This window comes from Passer domesticus, chromosome 10, assembly GCF_036417665.1.
Source record: "Passer domesticus isolate bPasDom1 chromosome 10, bPasDom1.hap1, whole genome shotgun sequence".
NCBI classification, from domain to species: Eukaryota; Metazoa; Chordata; class Aves; order Passeriformes; family Passeridae; genus Passer; species Passer domesticus.
In genome coordinates this window covers 22,631,617-22,657,487 of record NC_087483.1, presented here as the reverse complement: position 1 = coordinate 22,657,487, position 25,871 = coordinate 22,631,617, and the positions used below count along the sequence as shown (strand labels likewise).

The following is a 25,871-nucleotide window of genomic DNA, read 5'->3' as shown; positions in this document are numbered from 1 at the left end:
CGTACATTTTTAATGGACATTTTAAAATATTTGGACAAAATATCTATATTTTTAAATGTGAATTCTTTAACTGGTAAATGTAATTAGCTAAATCTAAAGCAAAAAACATAAAGAGACAAAAATTGATTTAATCAAAATATTCTGTCATTGCCACATATAAGCCACCAGAATATCTTTTCAACAAATGAAATTATTCTTTATTTTATGCTTTTAAAAATGCATTAGTGTAATTGCTCTGCAACAAATTACCTTCTGGGCTATAAGCGTGGCTACAACAACCCTCGCATGTACATCAATTGTGCATATTGTCATGATGTTCTGATGATCACCAGGGGTGACTTCCCCTAACAGCATGTTTATAAGGGCATTCAGTTGAGCAATCTGCAAAATAATTATATTTCAATGGAGATATTACACTGTGGGGAAAAAAACCTATTATATGTCAAGTGCTAAATGGAGCAGTTATAGAACCAAGACACATTTATTGGTGCTTTTAATCAAAGCAAATAACTTCTGCAAACTAATAATGGTATTGTTTTCTTACAATTTTAATTTTACTCGTGAATTACAAAAATACACTTTTCTGCTGGTTCCCAGAACTTAATTCAGAACAGATAAATACTAGTCTGATACTGCACTTGGAGTGCTAGTCTGTAACTCCACACGTGAGAAAGCTACTAGATGTTTGAAGTATCACACATATACTTCAAAACTCTGCTTCCAAACCAGTCACAATACACTATGTTTACTACAGGAAATGCAGGGGCTGGGGAGGACAGGGAAACAACAATTCTCTGGGGCCTGATTGCCTTGATCATGATGGCTTTTTTGTGTGAGAAGAACGTGAAAAGCAGGATCCTGAACAGCTTCCTTCATCAGGCTGCTATGAGGAGGTGGCCCAGAGTGCTTGTCTTCATGGCCCTAGAAGTCACTGGCAGTCACTATGAATTAGACTTATTCCCAGGCACCTGGACATCTTAATTTAAAAAGTGATACTTCTGAACAAAAACAATAAAGGTTTTTTGGAATTTTTTTGAGGGGAGGGAAGGGGATGGGGACCCCAGAACAGTCCTTCTAAATAACACTTGCTATGAAATAAAAGTAAGCACATATATGCTCTTTAAATGGTTGCAAGACAAATCTTTCTGACAGAGCATTGCAAAGATATTAAGGCACTGATTTTGAAAAGCTGGTTCGTGCAGAATCCCACCTTTGCAACAGGGGAACTTTTGCACTGATGAAAGAAAACAAACTTACATCCATACTAGATTGATATAGTGGCAAGTAGTGTTACTTTTTCTAGAGATCACTAGATTTTGGCATTTACATTTTATAAACCATTAAAGTTTCACAGATTGGACTTATACCATAAGACTTATGCCTTTGTTTAAAATTAAAATTTTTATACATTTTGTGCATAACAGGTTTGCATGCCTACTTGTTATTGCAGACTTTCAGATGATTTCCAACCATTCTTCTATATCCTTGAAGATTTCAACATTCTCAGCAGTCTCAATATCTATCAAATCAATTGTTTTAACTGATTTCGTAGTTTATTTTCACATGCTACTGCAGCTTCAATAATTTTTTCTGAAAAAAATGTTGCAGAGTTCCTTCTAAATTCCCCGTTATTCTACCCAACATAAATACTACTACTTCTAACATCTTAAAGAAGAAATTTATATGAAAATGATTAGTAAGTGTGAATTACATCACAGATTTTGTCACAGTGCTTCTGAAGATCTTCTTGCTAAACCTGTTTCCTGGCAAAATGCAAAACACACAGACCTGGAACCTGGGCAGGCCCGGGGACTACAGCTCAGCACCCCAGAGGACAGAACAACTTCTATCCTAAGCCCAGGCTCTGAGCTACATGAGTTACACTGTGAAAGACCTCAGTCCTGTAAAACACACTGTGATCTGCCTGCTCAGAACACAGGTTTGTTATGAATAAAACCTTTGGTGTTCTGCTCTTTTCACCCAGTCTCCTTTGAATAAAAAGCCCTGGTTCACACCTTATGTGAATTTACAGAGACAGGCACAATTGAAGACAAGCATAAAAAATGAGTTATTTTCATCTGTCTCCCCAAGCTCTAACAATAGGATACAAAAGCTTGTGAATCCAAGAGAAAGAATTTAATGGCAGTTTCCCTTAAATGGAACCCATAGAGTTCCCTCAAAGGAGAAAAGAGCTATAGAACAAAAAAATGGGGTAAAAATTACCAAACTTCATTTTCTCCCACTATACTGTTTATGCAGCAACACAGTTCATACACTCCACAACGTGCAGCACTGAATGAATTTTTAGCCTGCTTTCTACCAGTATGAAGAGAATGATTTTGGTGGCCTACATCCAAAGACACAGCAGTGGATCACTGTTCATATTACTCAGTGATTGCATATAATTTGGCATCACTGAAACAATTGCAGCTCTGAAAAGGTTGAGCTCTGGGCTATTATGAAGGCTAAATTAACTCTCATCACTTGAGTGAATGATCCATTCATACCAAGGTCAAAATCACTAGTTGAGCAGCAAAGGCAAGATGGCACTATAGCTGACTGACCTGCAGTCGCATACGGATAAGACTTTATTATTCTCAGACAACCTGAATATTACTGACAACATGAAATTAGTTACTTACTGTACAAAAAGTTAAAATCACCATGGAAAAAGTAAAATCCTACCTGTCCTACCCCTGCTCACTCTGCTCCTTGGGTTCAGACAGAAGTACAAGTGCTTTAAGCAACTGAATTTGCTGAGGCAGGAATGAAAGTCCAGGAGGAAAACAAGATGAGACTTTTCTTAGTTTTCTTTAGAAAACTCTTAAACTAGCCTGTAGATCAGGCACTTGAGTGCATTAGCAAGACAAGAGAACAGAGAAGAAAGTTGGTCAGCAGGTGTTAAAGGGAAACCAGGGTCTCAGAGAATAAAATTTTCTTTTTCTCAAGGAAAAACAGTTGTCTATTACTTTTTCTTTCTCTATCCCCAAATTAAGCAGATCAAATATGAAATTTCCATATCATAGCACAGTCTGATACTGTTTTTTTCTGAATGAAAATGAATAGCTATATTAAAAAAACTTGTTTCAGAACAAAACTTTTTAAAAATAGTTGTCTGAAAAGACAACCTTTTAACTTTTCAGTTAATATTAATTTCCAGCTTTTGAGTCAATATTAATTTCTGCATCCATCTACACAGTCCTAAGTTAAGTTCTGATCCTCCATGGCTCACATTCTCCAGGCAGCCCATATTTCAGACTGCACATGGCTGTGTGCCTGCATTACATCCCATTATTGGCAGCAGTAGCTGAACTACAGGAAGACAGCATGGTTTGTCATGGGATAGACAGCCCAGCAGAGACTCAAGTTCCACTGGGAAGGAGTGGGAAATAAAAAGAACTAGCTGCACTTTCCCGTATAGGCCCAAGGGAATCAACAGCATGAACTGTGGAGCTACTTGGTTACTGGGACCTCTGCCTTTTGCCACACTACAGTAATGACTCAGTCAAAAGCAGCTGCTATTTTTGGTTTAAAATATATGGTTTCATTTGCTTTTCTTGACAGGAAATTTACCCAAAGCATCATTTTCCCACAGAAAATGTTAATGTCTTTCGGGTTTCTGTCACTTGTTTGAGGTTTTTTTGAGGGGAAAAAATTTACTGATCATTTTTGATCATCCAAACTTCCTGCTCATCTCAGGACCCTAGGCTGTGTGTCAGGCAATTCTCTCTAAACCTCAGTACACACTTGTTCTGGCTCCTAAGCCTAGGTGGCCATGGTTATGCTGGCTCCTCAAATTGGCTAAATTATTTCATTTCCAGTGTGTAAGGATACTTTTAATTAGAAACACAAGTCTTTACATTGTGAGATTTCTAATTCAGCTTCAACAACAATCTTTCCATCATCTTTACATAAAATTACACTTCAGTGAGCCTCAAGGGGAGACAAAAAAGAATACAGACAATAACCATGCTTTGTACAATTAGCAAATGGTTCTGGGCTAACAGAATGGACAACAAAGATACCCTTTTTCCCTTGAGTTCTCGTCAATGCTGTCTAATTGGCTGTGACCTCAGGATCCACTGAGCTTCTCCCATTAGATGTAACAGACAGCATGGCCTAAACAGGGAGTCTAAGATCTGTAGAATTATTTGCTTCATGTCTTTCAATTCAGCAGAACATCAGGCAAGGAAATACACTACTCAGTAATCTGACATGTCCTTCACAAAACAAAGGGCACTGAAGAGTACATATAACCACTGCTTATACTGTCAGGTTCTTATTGTCACCAAATTTTAGGTAACATTGTCAAATAACTTAAGTACTTTGCAATCTGTTGATAGATGTTGAAGAAACCTACAGTTAAAATAATTTTCATTTGGCTAAAAATAGTGACTAAAAAACAACTATCTAGGATGAAAAGTTTGTCTGCTCTGAATGGTTACCCTCAGAAATGATTTTCAGTGAAACAACTGCAGAGGAAGTGGCATCATGGAGAAGGGGGACTCCCATCTTCCACAGGGATCATAGAATCTTTCTAGGAATAGCTCTCTTTACCACTATTTTTAGAACTACTATAGCAGACATGTTAGAAATATTAGTTGTCATTGAAGGAAATGAAACCAAAGCAGAACAAAATTAATGGAGCCAAACAGAGCCAAGTCATTCTTCTATTTTCTATACTGCAATCTTTCTATATAACCTTACTCTCTAAACAGGTGTTTGACATCAGAGGAAAGATGCTGTTAAAAATGAAAGTATTTCCATTGTTTTAAGGCAATTTTCATTGGTATTTCTGAAGAATCATAAGCCTGAAGTTCTAATCTGCAAAACAGCTCTGTGTGCAAGAACAATTCTCATTTTGCTGAAATACAAGTTAAACCATTTGAGCAGACAGACACATCTGGTCATCCTTCAAAATAAGGAACAGTTGCTTCTGTTACGTGCATATCTGAAGCATGCACATAACAAAATTACTTTGTTGATAAATGATTCACCAGTGAGGACATCTTTTCTCCAGATGGATCAATATTATTTTTATCACAATATTTTCCAATTCGCTTATGCAAAATATTTTTAGTCTGCCAATTTCTAAGAAGTTCCTTGAACATTACATGGTCTTAATAAGATATTAAGGTTATAAACAGGATTTGAACTTAACTCACTGCACTGGTGACAGCAGACATGTAATTAGAAATTGAGTGTTTGTTTCCAAGAAGGGATAGACCAACATTAAGGGCTCTGGCCAAGATTTAGGAGATTTGCTTTAACAAAAGCTCTGAAGGTGTAATTTAAAGAATCACAGAACTTTCATGTTCTCAGCTGTAAAGTAGAGCTAGTAGCACTTTCCTATCCACAGAAGCAAATATATTTCTTATATTTAGAAAGATTAGGAGATAGCAAGATATACAGTAGGAAAGCTTTTCCTGTGGAAACCAAAACCTGTAAAAAGTGGGTGTAAAATTCAGTAGACAGTTTTTCTTCAAACAGTTGGTACTCAAAGCGTTACATTCAAACAAAAGCATACGATAGACTCCCATTCAGTTTTCTCCCCCAAGAGATCTCAGCCATTGTCTCATCAGCCTTTAGAAAGTGCCCCAGCTACTGAGACATTCTTCAATTCCACTTTGATGTTACCACATACCATACAAACAAATACTCTGTGACCTCATCCTTCTGCCCCAAACCAAAGTGAAATTTTCATCTATATATTGCTTTGCAACATAAAGTCCATAAAAGTCCCCAATACATGCAGAAATTTTTTAAGATAGGAAAGAATGAGAATTATTACCTTCTACACTTGTTTCTTCTAAGTTGGCAGTTCCTTTACCTCCTGACCATTCATATCCCCAAAATACTGAGGGTTTTTAAAGTAGGATATGAATAGAGAAACACCTAACAGACTCTGGATTATTATGTGTCCATGTCACAGTATATGCCACAGTTGAAACAGCCACGATACATGGAGTATCACAATACAATAAAAAAAAAATTCAGAAAGCTTCAACCCACACAGCACAACACCATATCACTTCAGAAGGCTACAAGCATCTGCCCCTTCTTGTTCTTTAGCCCAACCTTTTATACTCTCACGTTCATGCATTGCACCTGTGTGCCCTCTGTTCCCTTTGGTGGTCGGTCAGTGCACCTGGGCACTCCATGTCCTATTGCTTTCAACGCTGCTCACCTGCTTTTCACAGCTGCAGCCCATTGGGGATGAGGCTCGGCCACAGCCCCACTCCCAATTACCATAGACTGTGTGCCTGCATGTTTAGATGATATTTAATTCCTATTAGCCACCCCTAGGATGTTAGTTTACATTCACCATTGTGTGCATCTATCTCTTTTTACTGCCATTCTCCCTACTGCTTTAGGTACACATAGCTGTTTATCTCACAGCTCCTCTGTGCAGCCGTACAATGAAAAAGTCCTCCATGTGTTATACAGCTGACAAACTTCGCCTTAGAAATAAGGTACAAACATTGCAGGAATAAAGTTATCCAAAATTCTGCAAATCTAGAATACAAAGACTATTGTGCCCATAAATGCTGGGTTCTGAATTAGAGGAAGTTTTAATTTCTTAAACTTCAGCTCTTTTCAGATGCTTAATCCTTGATTGATAAATGCATATCCCGTGTCCTAGTGTTTTGACAGGTCTTCATTTCTTATACAGCAGACATTGTGAACAAAATGACAGAAGCAGTAAAGAAGCAAGCAGGTTAGTGACTGCATCTTGGAATTTGACTTCTGAATCTTATGTGAAAGCCAGCTGGGTAATTTGTTGGTTATGGAAGAAAAAATAAACTCAGAGGGATATTTTCAGAAGTACTTTGAGATTTGGGAGTTCAATCCTGTAATACTCTCTTCCCCAATTTTTTTAATCCTTTGAGTTCAAAAACCCTCTAATGAAGGGAATTTAACAAGCTACAGGCTCCTACATAATGCAGAGTACTCAGAACACGAGAGATTATTTCAAGTAGCGAAACACTGTTCATTAGGGAAATGATCACATTTGCAAATCTTCTGAGCTACATCTCCATGTGCTCATCATTTATTTGTTTCCATGGGGTTTTCATCCAATCTTTAATACTTGTCTATAAAATTTAAAAAATAAACAAACAGCTCCTACTACATTCTAAGCAATGCCCATGGTTTCCAACTCATCAGCAGGTGAATATTTATGAATATGTATGGTATACAAATGCAACAATATGAGTTTCACCATTTAAAACCTACTGATGCTGAAAAGTAATTTAAGAGGATTTTTATCCTTTGTGCTAGAATTCTGTTTGTTATAGTGAAGGAATCCTTAACTTTATGGTTTAATATTTTGCTTGTTTTCAAAGTAAAAACACATTTCTAAAGTATTAAAATTCCAGAAATATGAATCAGCTCACTTCTTATTCAATATCTTTTTAGTAGCATTAGTGGATGAGAGGTGTGCAAGTAACAAATTAGAAAAAACTAAATTTCAAACCTAAGATAAGCAGGTGTATCTCTCTTATAATCAAAAAATGCATTGGCTGAATTTGTCTCAAGATTCTCAAAGAAAATTCAATTAAGTTAAATGTTTGATACTCAGGGAAACTGAAAGAAAAGTATACATTATTTACCTGCTTTCGTATAAACAAGGACTCCAAATAAAACTGGATCTTTTAATGGAATTAATATCAATGGGGAAAAAAATCCCAAAAGTTGTCTCATTAACTTCTCCAAAAAAAAAAATCACCTAGAATATGTATTCAGTAAACAAGGTTGCATTACAGCTACTCTAAGTAACTCACTGTCTGGGTGCTCTATACCAGCAGAAAGTGACTTTATTCCTGAGAAATAACTCCACTATGCAAACAGCTCTAGGAGACACTCGAAGATGATGTATAACCACAATTATAAGTATCTTCCACGTGTAAATCAGTAGACTAGAATGTAAAATAAAAATCCACCTAACATGCAGAAACATATGTTTTTGCTTTGGGATGAATGATTCATTGAATTCAAAAGTTTAAGTACCTCATAAGTATCAAAAATTCTCATCAACATAAAAGAATTAGCTGCAACACTCCCATTTACAGTGACAGCAATTCCATTGCAGTGGCAAAATCTTTATGATACAGGATACTAAAACCAATAGAATGTACTAGAAATAAGCTTTACAAAATACTTGGCTTCTGTAAAATGAGTTCAAGCTTAATGAACTTCTATTTTAAAAATGAACAATGCTTTGTTCATGTAAAAATATATAAATTAAAAAAAAATAAGGAAGATCTTTTGCTTCATAATCTTGTCAGGCACTGTGTTTCATCAGAGAAGGAGCTTTTCCTATTCTTCCACAACAATAACTTCATCTCTGAGGTAACTGTGCACTCATGGACATTAAAATAAATTTTGTCCTCTTTTGGAGACTGAATAGCTTGTGTACAGCTGCAATTACCTCTGAGGAAAAGCTGATGAAAAGAGAAATCTGTGATGACCACTGAAAGGGACTCCTGTCATTCTGAACAAATGCAAGTAAAGCTGGATGCCAGATTAGTGACTTAATCATAAAATATAAGTCAATAGACAGGATTCTGTTATAATCCATCCAAGGCCAGGTTTTCATAGTTCTTATGTTACAAAATAGGACTGCTGCAAAGGTTATTCTTCTTGGGGATTATTAAATGGCCATTTTGAAACCTCCTTTCTTTAGGCTAAAGAAACATAGAAGAAAACGAAAGACAGTTGTATAATTTCCTGAAAGACGCTATGACAAACTTATCCCCACCAGGAACCATCTTATCCATCTGAATCCATAATAACGTGCATTTAGGTTTGGAACTCCTCCAGCTTCAAATTGTTTTGCCGAATTTCATAAAAAGTAGTGAAAAAACCAATTTGTTTCCGCCTTGACGACCTCTGAAACACATTTCAGTCTTGGGCACTTTTTAAAGCCATGCACAACAATTCAGAGTAGAAAAAAATGACAGACCCCATACTCCAGCAGTGCCAGTAAATACCATTGCAATAATGTTATCATTCACTGTCAGATACTGAAAAGGTACAAATTGAGGCAGACACTGTAGGTTCACATGGTACTGTGTGAGGCTTTTTCTTCTCACTGCTCTTCATTGCTTATTCGTGCAGACACCGCTAATGTATTTCCATTCAAAGGAGGGTTATGGTAATGAACTACGAGTGCCTTTTTATACAAGTGAGTTAAACTAAGTCTAAGACTTGGGTTTGTAATATTGTAGAGTTCACAAACAAAATTATTTCATATATTTTCTTAGGCCACTTGAGAAGATTCCATAGGTTCAGAAAACTTGAGCAAAAACCCAAACAGGCATTATTTCAAAGTTCCTTCCTCAAATATTCCTTCTGCATATGTGCTAAGCATGAGACATACCCAGAGGCTGTTTTGTTTAAGACATATCTCGGTAACTCTGTGGTGTTTCCTCCTCCTGACCATTCAAGAACTGAGCCACAGGCCTGGGAATCGAGCCAGACACTTGTAGCAACACATGACAGTAGCATGCCCCTGGAAAACAGAATACTCTATAATCACTTAAAGCCTACTACACAATACTACATCTATATTTTTTTTTTATCACAGCTTATTTCTGTGTTACTTTGTTGCTGATAAGGCATGCTTATGTGGCTTTAGTACCATAAGCAACTAAGAGCTCATCTAAAGTTTGCTTAACTAGGGTCATGCAATCATACAGGCATAGATTGTATTTATTTCTTTAGAATAAAAGATGAAGAGCATAGAGTCAGATCGATACGTTGATTTCCTCATTTTGTCCAATAAAAACCAGCAATTCTGCCCTGAAAATTTAATTTTAAAGATTTGTCTGTGTGTTCCCCCACCAAGATTTTTATGCTCTCAATCAGTATTAGTGTAAATGAGCTACAGTTCCAATAATACATTTACAAACTTGTGGGAATCCTTCAACAGTCAGGCCAAGTCTTCAGGGTTCCACTGTATAAAAAGGTCCTTCTGTCAATGCTGCAGTCTGTGACCTAACAGAATTGCTGCCCAGTGCCCATTGTCATGGTAAGCTGGATTCTACACCTGGTGGATCCCAGTCACCATGAAATCACCCTTAACATATGAAAAATATTAAAATTTAGAAAGCAGGGTATTTGCTGTTAAAAAAGTATCAAGAAATTTACTAAGATTCTAGACCTGCTCTATTTTTTTTAATTACCTAGTTAATAGATTAACATTTTCAGATAATCAAAGAATTTTACACATGAAAAAAATTCTCTGGATGCCTATTCAAACTCAAACATTCCCTTCTGCTTCAAGGATTTCCTGTAGTCTAAATCTGGATGCTAAGGAAATATTGACTTCCTTCACTACACTTTTAGATAAGGAAGAGCCTTTCTGTATTCAAAATATAAACACGCATGCATTAATGAGTATCACATCACTTTGCTTAATTAATAATAAATTCTATGCAAACAGGAAATAAACATTAAATGCAGCTGTTGGAATGGGACAGGAAGGGGTTCTACTCACATTTCATCACATCACATCTTCAAATCTGGGTTTCATACACACAGACAAACTTGGCGTGAACCAATGAGGAAGAATAATGCACACAATAGTGTCTTGATCTGGATGCAGTGGCACCCAGAGAACTTTGACATGATCACAGCTTCACTTGGGTTTTGAAGCATCGTGTGACATGGAGCCAGTGGAACTTGATAGTGCTCTCTATCACTGACCCTCGGACTGAAATAAGAAAAAAAATCTTACGGACCAATGATTTTACCAAAAAAGAACAGCCCAGCCTTACATGCAAAAATGGTATAAGACAATCATTAAATACACAATACTTGCCTGCAAAAGCAGTAACACTTTCTGTACTGACCTTCGTCTCTTCCTGCTGTGTCTTCCCCTGAAAAGCCTGTGGAGGTCAGTAATGCATAAAGCTAATAGGGGACTGTGAGTGCCAGGCCTCTGCAATGTACTGATGATCACATTTTGTTCTCCGCAAACAAAGGTCTGCTCACTGTCAACACTTCACAGAAAATTGCTGGACTCATCAATTATGCCACTATAAACAAATGCATAAGCATATATGTATTTAGACATATACATGTACACACTTCTAAAAATATGAAGCCTGCAAATTAACATAAAAGCAAGGCAAAACAGGTAATCTCTCATCTGGACAGTCTTGCTCTCCAGCCTAACAACAGAAGTAGCAGACAATTGAGAATATTTCAAATACAGTAAGGGAAAAGAGGAGGACACGTTGAGAGAATTATAAACATTAAGAAACTTGTTTAAAACAATTCTGCATTTAGGGGTCCCAAGTGAGCTTTGCACTTGTTCATTTGTTTAATAAGAGATTAATAGCTGCATTTAGCCCTATAGAAATGAATTTCTAGGTCCTATTTGAATTACACAAGGCATTAGGGTGAAATTTGAGAAAGTTATTCCTCTTTTGAATAATTTCTTTTCATTCCTATCCACATGCTAATTGCTACCCTCAGTATGTCACACTTAGGTATCCACTTTGCTCTTAACAGTGCAATGAATGAGACCATTGCTAAGCAAACCAGTCAAAAGAGCTTTTTCCAGGTAAATAAAGGAGCAAACCAATTTGTATATTTAGCACTGAAAGACAGATATAAGGCAGCAACACAAAAAGAGAACTATAGCCATAATACAAACTAATTTTATGCTGTTTTATTATAAATAAAATGCTAAAAACTACCTTTGTTCTCTTAGTGTACATATATAATTTTATATCCTGAGTTTGTCGTTCAAAAGAACCCAGATTAGGCTGCAAAAGTTACCTATGCACAAATTTGAACAAGCAACTCCCTTTCTCAGTTATTTTTGTTCATGATTGGATCCTTAGGAACACAAATGCATGAATCTTTTGCATAAGCAAAGGGATAAAAGTAAGTTTACAGCAGATAGCATTCCATTATAGCATTCCATTATATAAATGTTAATAACTATAGTCAAAACCTCTACATGAATGTTTAAGCTAATATTCAGCAGAAAATTTCTGGCTAAACTTTATAAAATGTGGGAACTCTTTCTGTAAAAAAGTTGCAGCACCATAGCCACATAGGCTTGACATACCCCATCTCTTGGGAAGTCTGGACCCAATTTAAGTTATTATAGATCTTTTTTATCTGGACATATCATGATATAACACAACAGCCTGGGTTCTGTTCTGCAATGACAGGCCGTGACCTCTGAATTCAGAGTAAACATCTGACAGCTAAGGAGTCAGGCTCCTGATTATCAGCTACTGGCATCCTAATGGCATTTATTTTTCTTTTTCAACATTGCTGTTTTCCATATGAAAACGTGAAGTCATTCAGAATAATTTGACACTTTCTCATAGCATTGCTTTTCAAGGCCAAATGGTAGTCAAGTCTTGTTCAAGCAGGATTTAGGATTATTTTTTGGAAATCACAAGAACGATGCTGCAAATCAACATTCTTTTATAAGGAGTTTCCTTCCATATATGCTTCCATTACAGCTCTTGCAAGCCTAAGCAAGGTGAAAATTACAATAAAACAACATGTACAAGACAAGTTGATGATCTGAGACAGCCAGCACAGCTTCAATAATGACAAACTGTGCCTGAGCAATATGGCTTTCTGTGAGGGAAGCCAAAGTGATGTCATCTACCTAACCTTCTGTAAAGCCCACAACACAGTCTCACAGAACATCCTTATCTCCAAATTGGAAATGGACATGGGAGGGAAGGGTGGGCTACTCGTGGATAAGGAATGGGTTGGATGGGCACAGAGGATGATGGTCAGTGGCTCTACATTCCTGTGGAGGCTGGTGATGAGTGGTGTCCCTCAGGGCTCTGTCTTGGGACTGGTGGTTTTTAACATCTTTACCAATGGCACATACAGTGAGATTGAGTGCAGCTTCAGCAAGTTAGCAGATTACACAAAACTGAATGATTGTTCTGTACCAACCCCAACCCTCCTAAAACCCCAAAACAAGCGAACCAGAAATGGGACCATACCACACACAACACCATCTCTCCCCTTAATTTATCAGTTTGGCAGTCACTGAGCCCCATATGCCCGAACAACACTCCTTTGACAAATCTGATGAGGAGAAAGCACAAATAAAGAAATTACTTCTAACTTGAGACCAAACTCCATAATCAGCCTGCAATCAGAATATATTTTAGAATAATTTCAATGTTTCGTTAACTGAATTTTCAAAGAATACAGGTAGATTCTTCATCATGGAGGAGAAAAAAAATCCTCTTTTAAGTAATTTATCAGCTGTTTTATTTGCAACTTGCGAATATTCCTTAATGCACAGATCATGAGAAAGGACATTCAGAGAGCAATGTACTCAGATTAGCTTCACTTCCTCAAAAATATATTCCTAGTTGGGAAAGCCTTTTTGTTACATTTTTTGTTGTCAGAATGTGGAATACTTGAGAATATACCTTGATAAATCATGTTGAGGCGGTTTTTATTTTGACTGAAATTCTGATTGGCACTCCAAGATATTGACAGTGACAGATATATCATAACAGTTCATAAAATCATAGTTATTCTTAACTAATCCATATCCTGGAAAATACTTGAGTAACAAGCTTAAAGGACACTTTTGCTTTTAAAACATCTGTTTCTAAACCCATGCTGTTTCACCTGAAAGATACAACTTACTTACTGGATTAGGGTTCCTTAGAGGTTAAGCAGGTAATCCATGGAGATTGTTGCCTAACTTTTCCTTAGCTGCCATTCAGTAAATATGTTTCATCTCATGAACTATGAGCCATTTCACTTTTAAGCATTCTTATTTCCTTTAAATTTACCTAAAAGTTTTATAGACTCAGTCAGTACTGCCCACATACATTTAAAACATTGCCAGTGGAGAAGAATAAAACATTTAAAATCTATATTTGATCTGACAACAGCATTATCATGTTTAAATTAGAAACAGATTAGACATAATTGAAGATAAAGAGGACACAAGCATCACTCCCATTTTGGTGGAGTGGGCTTTAAATTATCAGATTCATTCAGAATACATTACGCAGAAACATAGAATTGTTATCTTTCGACAGCCTTTTTTAAGAGTTTACAATTTCTCAGTTCAGTGAAGCTTGCCTCCAGCTTGTTATCAGAACAAAAAATGAAAAATCATTTGGTTCAGAGCACAGAACTGATCTCACCTCCAAAAGTACACATTTTCTTCTGATAACCAACACTTCTTTGGACTGTAGAGGTACCGCTTCATGCTTTACAGTGAAGTCAATCTTTTTAAGATTTTTCCACATTTCAAGTAATTCCTAACCACATTACAAGTAGATATTGTTTGTCAGTTTGCAAAGCCAATAACCCCCCCACACAAATGCACATACTTTCATTCTCCCCAACTTTTCCTGCTTTTTCCCTTTTTTGAAAAATATTAGCTGAGTTTGTGTAATTCCTTCCCTGTTGTTCTTATGCAGTGGCAAAGATGGACTCTTTACACAGAATAACTTGCTAAATGCAGTTTATGGGAAAGATTATTCTTTACAATACCCTGCATTTTCTAGTTAGAACATGTTTATGTGTATTAAATTTTGAAATAATCCTCAGCAACACAAAAAATACCTCGGTGATGCAACTCATGATAAAATAGTTTGATAAATATATTATTTTGACCCACCCATAACAAAGGCACAAAAATACACATAGTGACTACTGAATGTATTAGTAAGCCCCAAACACATCAAGTAGTTTTACTTAACCTGCTTAGCTCTTAAGAAGGGTATGCTTGAACCCAGTCTGGTCCAAAAAACCAAAAGTCATATTCCTTACATTCCTGTTAGACATCCCAAAGGCTCATCTGCTCTATTAGGTATACCTGTTGCTGACAAAAAGGTCAGCCACAAGCCTCGTTGAATATGGACATGGACTCACTCACAACAGTGTAATTAGGCACAGTAATTAAAAGGCAAAGATATACACAAAGATAAATGTTTTTTTCCTTGATGTTGTTTTGAAAAAGTTACATATGGCTTTTGCAAACATCTGTGTTTACTCTGAATCTCATTCAACTTAATTCCACAATCCCGTGACACAGCTGAACCTCATTACCTCCTTGCAAGTTATGTTGCTCAGAAAGGTTTCCTATTACTATTTGAAGAAAGTGGCTAGAAGTTTAATAAACACTAGGCAATCATCTGACAATGTGTAAATAAGAACACACTGAAATACCTGTCTATAAATCATACAACAAAATGGATATTTCCATGCACGTGAAGCTTATTTGTCAGCTGCCTTAAGAGGCATGACAGATTAGAAATGAATAGTAAAGAAATGATTGGGAAAGATTCCCCATTTTTATATGCAGTGTAAGTCTTCACATTTCCTGCAAATGATGCTAGGGAAAAAATAACTACAGAAACACATTTAGTCACTTGGAAAAATCAGGCTGATAGCAAAACTCTGATTCATAAAGAACCAGTATCTTATATGCTGAAAAAAAATCAAACATTACAATGGTGCTATTTTTACTGCCTCAATTTTTGGTCTGTCAACACTTTTCTGATTAAAGTTACATGAAAGAGCATGGTTCAAATTTTCAAGAGGATTGCCTCCAGTTTGCATGTACCATCTCTGCACCATTTCTGTACCTCTGTGTGCAAACAGGCACATGCTCATCATGGAGCAGCAAGGGCCGCCTGCTCCCCAAGGGAAGGTGAGCCCCGAGCAGAAAGTTACCCCAGCAGACAACAACCAAGGGCACAGTCCCAGAGGGCCTTAAGCACAGCAGCAGTGCCAGGTATTTGTAACTGGGTTCATCAATAGCCCCAGACACAGTCAGCAGTGAAACAGATCCCAGGTTCCACCAGCAAGTGCAGCCAGGATGGTGAGAGAGAGAGATAAGGGCAAGCAAGAGCACACAGCCACTGAGGTCCATTAGGAGAGCACACCTGGAGCACAGGTCCAGAGCCAGGTCCAAACACCGCCAGGGGCAGGGCTGAGGGGAGCCTGCAAGACAGGAACAGCCTGTATGTCAGAGAAAGGGAGGCCACAGGGATGAGCTTCTGTGGAGTTCCCTGGGTGTGGGGAGGAGCCCCAGGAGAAGCTGGTCAAGCCAATTATTAGCACACTCAGTACACTGATAGTTTGCCCACCTGCAAAGTGATTAAGCTGCTAATTATCTGACCTACCTGCACAAAAAAAAGGATGCCTTAATCCTTCAAGGTTGAGATTACTCTGTAGATTTTTACAGTAAAGGGATTTAACCTGCCTCAGGTTATGTACAGAATAAACATTTAATTTTGAGGCAGGGGTGAATTGAGACATTTTCAGTATTTGTTTGCCAAATAAAAATCATATGCTTCCTTTGAGGTTTTTTAGCTCAGATCGTCTGGAAAAAGAATTTTCATTTAACCAGAATTGTTCATGTTTCAAAAATTATTTTTGTCCCAGCAGGGCAGTAGACAGAACCAACCTTTTAACAGTTTTATATAAAAAATGTATATATTAAAATGCAGCAGTGGATTTCCCCATGTTTCATGCATTCAGCTGGAATGTGAGAGAGCATCAACACCAAAATTCTTCTTAAATCAGACAGTGGATTAAGTCCACTATCTCTCACACGCTGTGCTGAAACCCCTGACCAAGAATCTTTGGCTATTTGAACCATGTGATCCCTCTGCATCCCTCAGCTCTGCTCTTAGCCCCAAGGGTTGGAGAGGAGCAAATTTTTGATACACATTTTTGATTGCATTTCAGGGTTAACTGAAATGCAAGAACAAACATAAAAATAAAAGCAAAAACTTTCAGGTGGGCCTTCTAGGGCATATTTGTACAATATGGAAATCCTATTCTGTGGAAGGCACACCATGTAAACTAATGCTCCTGTCTGGCCTTGAAATCTATTAATAAAGGAGATCCACAGCTAAAATCTGACATAACAAATGCCTTTAACACATTACTATTTAAGTGAAAAACTGCCTTCCACCAACAAATAAGTTTTAGTCCTAAACATTTTAATTGATTCCTAGGAGAACAATGTTGGTACAACATTGATAAACACTTTTTATGAAGTCTCTTGAATGAAGCTTGAGAACACTACTATAAATGTACAATGTTCCTATTTTGGACACAATTAAGTCAACAGAACATCTTCCTTAGAATTTGGATCAGACAGCAAACATTATTATATTTTTAAAAATACACTGAGTAAAAGTGTCCAAGGTAAAGAGCTCTAAAAAAACCCACAAAACCAAATGTATTTAGGGTTATTTTTATACTTGTTCCTATATTAATATGGACTAAAGTTTTAGAACTGTTATGTTGAATCCTAACCTCCTGTTTTCCATGGGATCCTCACCCCCAGTTCTCTCAGCTGCTAGCCACAAGTTCTCAAAAGGTCAGTTTCAAGATTTTAAAAATGTAATCTATGGATTCCTGGTCCAGCATAGACATTGGATCACTGATGGAGTGGCTAAGCATTGAAACAGATTCCTCGGGGAAGTAGCAGAATCACCTTCCCTCCAAATGCTCAAAAAACAAGAAGACATGGCACTACACCATAAGGTTTAATGGGCATGGAAGTATTGGGTCAAGGTTGGACTTATTGATCTTGGAGGACTTTCCCAACCTTTATGATTCTATGGGTGTCTCATTATTTCACCCACAGCTGTGTACTCTCCTCCTCACATTTTCTTAGTCAACCTAGCTCTGGTTTCATGAGTGAGCTTCTCCATTTAGCAACACATAATGTAAGAAAATGTTGAGGTAATTAGCACAGAACACTTGAAAACTGAAAGCAAAGCAAACACATAATATATATTAATAAACAAGTAAATTCAATCAAATAAAACACAGAAGCATGGTGTTAAGGCTTAGTTGGTGGCCTTCCTTTCCCCCCCTCTTTTTAAGCAAGAGAGAAATGCATTTCACATGACTGACAAGTTATTATTGAGAAATATTATGGACTCATTTACTCTTGACCATCTCTTCCTTTTCTGCACCTACTGCATGTGGTTCAAGTAATAACCCTATTGAGGTTCTCAGTGCTGCAGAATCAGGGGCAGGGACTTGCTGTCTGACAGCAAGAAATAGTGTGGATGGGCATTTGAGGGGAGGGGTACAGCACTGTGATCCACACCCATCTTTTAAAAGAGTCCAGGATGGCTACTAATTTCAAAGAGCTCCTCTCCCAAAGAATGCATTGAAAGTCTGCAAAATATCTCTACTGTCTTATGGCTTAAAGGGATGGAAGTAATTTAAAGACATGATTCAAGCCATCCTTCTCAATATATATACACATATATGTATGTGTATATACACATATAAAGAGGAGGATTACATATATACACATATATATGTGCTTACAGATATATAGATAAAAATATATATATTAAACAGAAACTAGAAAAGTTTGACTAAACCTGAGCTGTTTTCCTTAAAATTTGAGATCCCCTTTCAAATTAAATTCAACAATTGAATTTAGAAAGCTTATGGTCAACTTGACCTGAAACAACTATTAAAAATTCTTCTGATTTGAAGAGAAAAGAAACATGATGAACAAGAGATTTTAGACAAGACAACAGAATAGCAGAATTATTAATGTTTCATTAATAGACACAGGAAATTAAAGCAAAGAAACCTCTGCAAGAATGGAAATACCTCTTCTTTAGAATGCAGTAAGTCTCATGAACATTTTGGATCCTCAGAATTTTAATAAAATTCCAGCTTCCCTTTACTAAGAAATTGCTCACTGAGCAGAAATTGCTCCACATATACAATTTCATCATCGATCCATTGAGTACCATTCTTTGTTCAAGTGTTGTTCCAGAACACAGACAGTGGCCAACTCCCTCATAACTACTTGACTTATTTCTTCCAGGGTATCCATCTGATCTACATAATGCTAAATGAACATTCACAAAAGTGGAAAAGCAGAAGAGACAAAGATTAAATTCAAGAAAGAAAAGACATCCTTAAAGCTAAGTCACATGCCAAGACCCAAGATATTGCACTGATGGCAATGACAATTATAACTTGTCAGGTAGCAGCAGGTTTCCTGTCTGCTCCCTGAAACAACTTAATAGGAAATGACTGCTTGGATACACGTTTCTCAAGTATTATAATTTCTGTTTTATGCATCACACTAACATCAAAAATTCAAAGTACCTACTGTCATCAGCTAGAGACAAAACAGTGCACTTGTTATTACTCACATCCTCCAACATGTTGATTTAACTTACAGCACTTGTAGTGAGATGGACTGTGCTTCAGATCCTTACGACCAGTGTCACTTTCCAGTAGAGCTCCAAAAAATGCAATATTGTGTTCAACTTTTTCCTTTGTTTCCTTTTCACTATTGTATAGTGTATCCAATTTATAGTTAATCTGTGCAAACTGTGATATTTTGATATATTTATTTATTGATATTTGTTTCCATCACATATTAAAAAAGCCTGCAAAAGGAAGAAATTGCACAAAGACTTTCCATGTCCTGCTAGTCTGGCAAAAATACTCTTGCACAAAAACTTGCATTTACATTAAATTTCTAGCCAAATTGCTTCACTGTAATTTACTAAACTTTTTTGTCAGCTGTGTACATAACCTCACAGCTTATAGAGAATGAACTTACTGCAAATACATAGCTCAGCTGTACTTGCAGATCTGGGGGCAGAAACATTATCAGGTGTCCTGATGAGAAGTAGCAACCAAGAAAGCAAAGATTCAACCTATAATCACAAAGAAAACAGAAGTCCTTGAGAAGTTCCCAGCCTCAAATATGTAGAAGTCATTTGACATCAAATGCTTAGTAAAACAGGCACTGTAAAGCCAAAGACTGCCTGTGTACAATGCAGAAGTGAAAGTAGAAGGCAAATTCCTGAGCCAGCTTTGAAGAGTCCATCCAGCTGCAGATTTCAGTGTGTAGTAGAAAGGCACTCTCAACTGGGCAAGTGAACCAGAAGCTGTTAAAAAAAAGTTAGCCAATATAATTTTAAAAATATCTGTCATTGGCTGACAGAAATTACTAGATACATTCATAAAACAAGAGCAGCAGAGGTTATGGAGAGTAGATATGACAGCTCACGAGAACAGATGGGGAAAAGTCCTCACATCCTCTCTTGAGATATTAGCCTTCTTGGCATAAGCCATTGGATAGGGGTGAATCAGCTGGGAAAACTACATTCAAATGTAGCCTAGAGGAAAGGTCAATTGTGACAGTTTAAAAAAAACCCAAAAGCGGAAAAGTAGCAATAGTAGGAATAACTGAAAAGGGTCTTTCCCAAAGTATTTGACAATCTGTCTACAGGTGATGCAGCATCATAGCTGGTTTTGATTAGTTCACCCATAATATCATAGAAACTGCCATTGGAATTAAGCCCAAAGATAGTTTAAAAGTTATTTCACTGCTATTAAGAAAAAGTTGCACTTCAGATAAGGGAGATTTAAATGTTGCCTCAGTGTTTTCATTCAGATGCTGAAGACACTTGATAGCTTTGAACAGCCCATCTACAATCATGTGTTCTATGTATTCAGTGTAGAGTTTCCATTCATCAGAAAGAGGATCTGTCTGAAGTAAACACTGATTGTCCTGGAAAGAGTAATTTAGAGAATCAGTAACGGGGGTTTAGAATTGCTCTTCCCAGTGTGTATTTCTTATTCCAGCTAACTGGGTCCAGGAATAAAGAAACTCTCACTTTGATGAAGAAAAGCATCCCCACTATTTACAACATAATTACCTTTTCATTGTAACTTTTACAAGTACATCTGGAACTCGTTACAGAAAACTATTTCCCTTTGGAGTTACATTTGCATCAGCAAAGTGCAAATGTTTGAAAACAGTTCTAGCTTTTACTTAATCCTGGCTTTCCTAAAAATATTTACACCTATTTAGTGACAATAGCTACTCCCAGAACAAAATACGTACTGGATCCACTATCAAGTAGACTATCTGGAAAATCTTTCCTACTGTTTATTGAATTGTACTTCATAGGTGTTTTTTTTTTACATCAATGGATAGAAGAAAGGATTTCTACCTTTTTTTTTTTGACAAAAAAAGGTGTTTGACTCGCTCTATACAACACCCAGTTTCACATTATGCTTGAATATTCTGATTCTCTCATTCACATTTTAAGCAAGCTCTTTCTGCCTGTTCCTTATGGTCACAAAGACCTGCATTCTGCCAAGTCAGAGGCAGACATCAGTTGTTTGTCAAAACTCTCCAAATACTGTAGTCTACTTGCTTTGCAGCATGGTCTCCCGCGGCCTCTGGCACAGATTTTAAATACAGTTAAATTTGCAGCATAAGAAGAGTAAGAAAAACTCTTATTCTTTCTCAGTTTATCAGAACTATCTTTGAACAGATTCCTCTCTTCTTTATTCAGTCTGTTCTGCACCAAATCTGAATTTACCTGTTATGCTGTAATAAACCATTAATCTTATCATTTGGGAAGAGTCTGACAATCAAATGTCCTCAGTCTTCTAGTTTTAAAAACACCTAATTCCAGGTTCTCAGTGGATTCAACATTCTTATTATGATATCTCAGTTTACACATTAGTACACAACCTGGCTTTTAATGTGCAAAAAGTTCCAGGATAGCCTATAAAACTGAATATTTTCCACTCTCCTTAAGATGGATGACTGGCCAAAACCAGGACAAGTTTCTTTTACTGCAGCTCTTCTTTTGTCTTTCTATCATAGTTCCTATGTGAAATACTCAGATTTTAGTCCACTGACAATGCAGCTAAACTGGTAGAAATCTGGAAGTGGGTATTACCCCTCTTTTGAAACTGGATTATATCAGCCTGTTCATATTATATAACCATCTATTCCAACCCTAGGAAAGTCTTTTTTACTGGCTGTCCATATGCAAACTAGAACCATTTTAACTATTATCAATCCAACATGGCAATTTTCATTAAAAAGTTTCTAGCTAACTTTTCCACATGGTCCCTGCAGAAATTAGAGAAATTAGGAGGAAAAAATTCAGTGAGGAATATACTTATAAGTATGATTCAATGCTCATTGAATGAATTATAAGAGCTAAAAAGCATCCTATGAGAACTTTATGGGTACATTTCCATCTTTTTCATGCACGTCAAAATATACCTTTAATTGCTTATATAAAGATGTGCGGATCTGAGCTTTTAGAGACAGGAAATAGAACCAAAATGTCACGGGCTACGTCAGCTTTCTTGTGCATCTATTCAATCTCTGCTGTAATTATTTTCTATTGGGATTCTAAAGAACTGGATAAAGCCTGTCAACTTTTTGTCTAAAGTTTAAGTGTTTTCCTTTCACTGAATTTCATCAGAAGGTAATTTTGTTGCGAAGGAAAAAAAATCTAAGCATCTGCATGTTCATTTTAAAGTGGAAGTTTAATATAATTTGAATTTCAATGAAATAAGATGAGAAAGAGTTCAGATTTCAAGTATTTTTAAATTTATCATGAACATTTCAGAGCCTCCAGAACTTGTGTTTTGGTTCACAAGAGCATCTGCTTTTTAAAAGTCTCCCAGTTTCCTGCTACTATTACTGAACTGTCAAGTTCCTTTTTATAGTATCTCCTTTTTTAAATCCTAATTCAGGGAGGATGATCTTCCATACTCATGAGTGTCTCATTTCTACACAAGGAACAGATATCATTACAAGCTTGATCAGTAAAGAGAGAATTAAAAAATTTCCATGGCCTACATTTTGGCTGGAAGGATTGTCAAAATATAACAAATTCTCTGAATGGTACAGTAAATCTCAGAATGAACTAAATCACTAAATTCCCATGAAATCTGCTTGCAATCAGGCTAAAAATACCATGGAAAAACTGCTTGTGTCATGGCTTCTTCAATAATTCTAATTTTGGTTTTGTTTGAAAGCCAGAAGTGCCTAACCTGAAAATGTATAGAATGTTCCAAAAGCCATGGCAGCATTTTGAGAAGATCAGCAAAAACCAGCTGCAGGTTTATTTTGATTTCAGTTCAGCTTTTTCCTAAGTCATCTGACTAATTTCAGTATGTGTGGAAATGTGTTTCCTTACTTTCTGATTACTTTAGGAACAGTTATTACTTTAAAAACAGAGAACATACAAAATTCCATCTCTTATAACCTAGCAATTACAGGGTTAAAATGAAGACACTACTCCAAGCATCTTAATATTTCTTTGAAGGAGAAAATATTTTTAACTTCTATCACCAAAGTGTGAAAACGAACCCCGAAAGATCTGCTCTTCTTGTTATCATATAGTGGGTATGTAAGTATATACTTGTAGAACAGTAAGATTACTAAAAACACTGCGCAGCAGAAGGAAGAAAAAAAAGGGGCCCTTGGAACTAAGCTCCTATGAAAATACAGCATGTGCCCAATGGGAAGAGAGAAATTAGTAAGTATAATCCAGAAAACAGGCAAAGAAAATTACTGTGTTCCTTAGACTACATACAAAACTGTAAAGAATATAGAAAAAAATTTAAAATTCCTAGCTAGTTACATAAAACTTATTTCAAACTCCATTATAACAGTATAACATCTCTTTAGAGAAATAAATATATTGAATTATACTAATTAAGATAGATTAATTAATAATAAATAATAAAATGTGAGCAAATGAATAATTCTAAAAATAATTAAATTAAGAAGAAATTGGAGATTTTCCCTACTTACTGTCTTTGATTCTCAAATGTCTCTTTTGTTGCAGGTAATTTCCTCATCAAACATTGACAGATCAACAGAAAAATTGGGATAAAAGCTAGAGCTGGTGGCAGGCCTTTCCAGCAGATTACTAAATACCAGCAAATTTGCAGAAAATTCACTGAACAGTAAATAAAGAACTGCAATTTTATTCTAGAACATTTTACTCTAAAACCTGCATTTTCCTCGATGTTATTCTGTTAAAATAACAGAATACTCTAGTAATTAATATTATAGGAGTTTTGGGGGGTTGTTTATGGGTTTTTTGGGGTTTGGGATTTTTTAATGTTTTTAGTTTGGGTGGTTCTTTTGTTTAATTGTGGGTTTTTTTCTGGTGGTGGTGGTTTGGTTTGGGGGTCTTTTTGCTCGGAAAGTAAATTAGGAATGGTGTTAGGAAATACACATAGAATCCTGGTTTACAGTTACATTTATTGCCTCTTCAAATGCAAGATTAACATTTTGTGTGAATAGTAATGGTGTTGAAGATGACATTATTAAGAACTGAATGATGGGAACTAATTTACTAAAGCTATGAAAAATTAAATATAGAAAACAAAATAACTGAAAAATCTAGGTACTTTAGAATTAATAGAAAACATTATCAAAAAAGAAATATAACTTTATATAAATATATAGATAGATAAGAAAATAATACGTCTTATTTCTGTAACTAATTATTTGAATAAACTTTATCTTTGCTCAGTTTGTAAGAGTGGTTCTGAGAGGCAGTTGAGAATGGTGACTGGAACAGCTGCTGAAAGACCCATATCTTGTGCTACTGGAAACCAGACCATACAACATGCCCAGAAAATACCTCTTAAGAAGACATAAAGTACTTGCAGTATCTGTTTCCAAAACAACAGAGGACACTGGAACAGCAATCATTAAGTGTGAAGAAATACCCACATTAAATGTGAAGAAAATATAGCATTGTGAGACAGCACTTCAGCCTTGCAAGTGGCAGTGGCCAGGAATTGGTGCTTCTTAGACATTGCCCTCTGTAGCTCTTAAGCTACAAAAATGGGCCAAGACGCCAGTGGTAGAAAGCTCTAAGGAAACCATTGTGGCAGAACACAGCTGTCCTGAAGCACTGGAACTGGACACACATCTGTTTCTCTACCTACCCAAATAATGGACTGAGATGAGAACTTATTTTTTTTTCTCTGATCTGGTTGTACTTTCAGTTAACACCACTTGGGAAAAAACTCCATGCTATAAGAGGCATTTCTGGAGCTATTGCGAACTGCCTATTGAATCTGAGACAGTCTGGTTTGTCCATGTCCAAAATAAGTCTTCTTACTATCACAGAATCATAAAATGGCCTGAGTTGAAAGGGACCTCGCTGATCATCTAGTTCCAACCCTTTCCATTGGCAGGGATACCCCATGTAAATGTAGTGACAATCATTTCCATGATACTGTGGGAAATGGCACTGAAGCTACCACTTCTGCAGACGTCAAGTCTGCAAAAGGCAAATTGCAGATGTCTAGTGGACAAATTCAAGAAATACAACCAGCAAATTTATAGTGTGATTTTATATAATTTTTCCCAATAACACGTTTGCTGCATTTGAATATGTATTACCAGCAGCAGTCTCAGTTTATGGCAGTTTGTGGTTAAATACCCCATAAAAGCTAACTCACTTGTTCTGTTTTGAAGTCACTACACTCATGCTGACAGCCCAAATTACAGTATTTTATTATATTGCATCTTTACTGTGTACTTTATTTATCTCTGTTGTACCTTCTAGTATTTGGCAACCATTCAAAACATTGACCTGTGTTCTGCTGTTCTTGGGGGGTTTTGTAGCTTCTTTTGCTTTGTACTCAGAGCACTATCTTACTTTCACACACTACAAAATTCATTAGTTTGGAGAGTTTATGCAATCTCTCACCACTACCAAATCCCATTTGTTCATCTGATTTGCTACACAGCTGCAAAGATGGCCTGTGTATTAAATCACCAATTGTGACCACCTGTAAAACACTGCTTGTAAATATGCTCTTCAAGGCATAAAGCCAGCTTAATGTAGCAGTTAAATTTTTAAATGAAATGTCATAAGAAACGTGCGTGTTACTTATGACCAATTCGCAATTCAACTGTTTTGCGTACTGCCTGTTTACTGTTTGTTAAAATTCATGTCTTGATTTCTTATGTCTCTTCATAGGTTCTGCTAACAGAGCACCCATAAAAATTGGAACTTTTTATGGGGCATCTAAGTTTAATCCCTGCT

General features: G+C 36.5%; 1 long non-coding RNA gene across 1 annotated transcript in view; it reads right to left on the bottom strand.

Annotated features, from left to right (window-relative positions):
* Window positions 1–25,871, bottom strand: part of LOC135309450 (uncharacterized) — a 36,147-nt gene that overhangs the window by 3,350 nt on the left and 6,926 nt on the right. Inside the window, exons 2-4 of the long non-coding RNA XR_010369716.1 lie at window positions 10,502–11,042; window positions 9,383–9,514; window positions 250–381 (exon numbers count right to left, since the gene is read on the bottom strand). This is a non-coding gene — a long non-coding RNA (uncharacterized LOC135309450). The remainder of the gene's footprint in view (window positions 1–249; window positions 382–9,382; window positions 9,515–10,501; window positions 11,043–25,871) is intronic.